General features: G+C 37.0%; 1 long non-coding RNA gene across 1 annotated transcript; it reads left to right on the plus strand.

The window, feature by feature from the left end:
• Positions 1-11: 11 nt before the first annotated feature.
• Positions 12-738, plus strand: LOC108166089 (uncharacterized). Its single transcript, XR_001776372.1, has 2 exons — positions 12-107; positions 181-738. It is a non-coding gene; the product is annotated as an uncharacterized LOC108166089 (long non-coding RNA).
• The last annotated feature ends 685 nt before the right edge of the window (positions 739-1,423 follow it).

Consider the following 1,423-nt stretch of genomic DNA (forward strand, 5'->3'; position numbering starts at 1 on the left):
TTCCAGGAGTTCCTCAGCTGGTTGTACTCACCAAGGTGGATGAAGCTTGTCCCTTAGTGAAAGAGAATCTGACAAACATTTATAGGAGTGCCTACATTAAGGAGATTGTGAGTGTTTTCACAGATTATTTCTTTTAGGTTGTGAAAATCTGAGTTGAAGAGTTTGTGCTTTGTGACCCAGATGCAGGAGGTCAGCTCTAAGCTCGGCATGCCGCTGTCCTGCATTGTTCCAGTGAGGAACTACGTAGAGGAACTGGATCTGGACCTGAACTCTGACGTCCTGCTGCTCAGCGCCGTCATCCAGATGCTCTGGTTTGCTGATAACTACTTTGATGAAATCAGCGACCAACTTGGGAACCTTCGAACCAAAGAATGAGGGTCAGCTGGCCAACTGCTGGTTCCATTAGAATGATGATTGGGGTTTTTAGCTTCTTGAAAAAATAAAATGGATTACCTTCTATATGTATATCTTTGCTAAAATTAAAATGTAAAAAAGCCAAACATGTAATTCTAACCATCACCATGTCAGTTAGCATTACTGCAGCTCAGCTTCCGGGAGAAATGTTTTTTAAATGCTCTCCAAACTGGTGAATCCTATGAAGTCCCATTGTGACCAGAACTCTTCGACATATAATGCTTTGGAACAAAACAAACACCCAACCATCATCTCCTCTATTATTGGAGCAACAATTAAATCTGTGTGTTTTCTTAAAACTAGAACTAAAAATATATTCATCAAGCTATATTTGCAAGACTCTGGTTATTTTTGCAATTACAAAAGCTTATTTCCTGCTTTTTTTCTGCAGATGCTACCTTTGCTGTATCTTTTTTGTTCATTATCTTAACTGTACAAAAATATTTTAACTTTAAGTCGCTCACTTTTTTGGAGGGAAAGTCTTTTTTATTTGTTTTGTTTTACTTATTTCTACATCTTTATTCTGCTGGTTTCTTAATTGTGATAATTTAAAACCTGGTATGAGGGTTTTATTCTTTTCAGTGTTTAACAGTGATCCTAACTGGTTATACATTGCTGGACTAAAATAAACTACAGGTTATTACAGTTCACATCTATATAATTGTCAGAAGTAACAAAATTTGAAGTTTTACCCTCATATCTCTCCAATCTTAATTGCCTCTCTGTCCCTCATTCACCCACAGATCAGTTCTTCCTGTTTTTACTTTCAAAACTTTATTTTACGAAACTGTAGCCACAAATTCAAATGTGATGACCCCTTGGTGCAGTTGTTACAGACTATAAGGAGATTTTCCAAAGACTTTTTCACGTCATGTAGAGTAACAAATAATTTCCTACTGTAAACCCATCATGTACTGAAATGAGTTTAGGTCATTCCTTTTATGGTCTCTAGGGGAGCACTACAGGAAGTATGAGCTTTTAAGTTTCATTTCTGCTGAAAACAGCGAGA

Source organism: Poecilia reticulata, unplaced genomic scaffold (assembly GCF_000633615.1).
Source record: "Poecilia reticulata strain Guanapo unplaced genomic scaffold, Guppy_female_1.0+MT scaffold_1477, whole genome shotgun sequence".
NCBI lineage: Eukaryota > Metazoa > Chordata > Actinopteri > Cyprinodontiformes > Poeciliidae > Poecilia > Poecilia reticulata.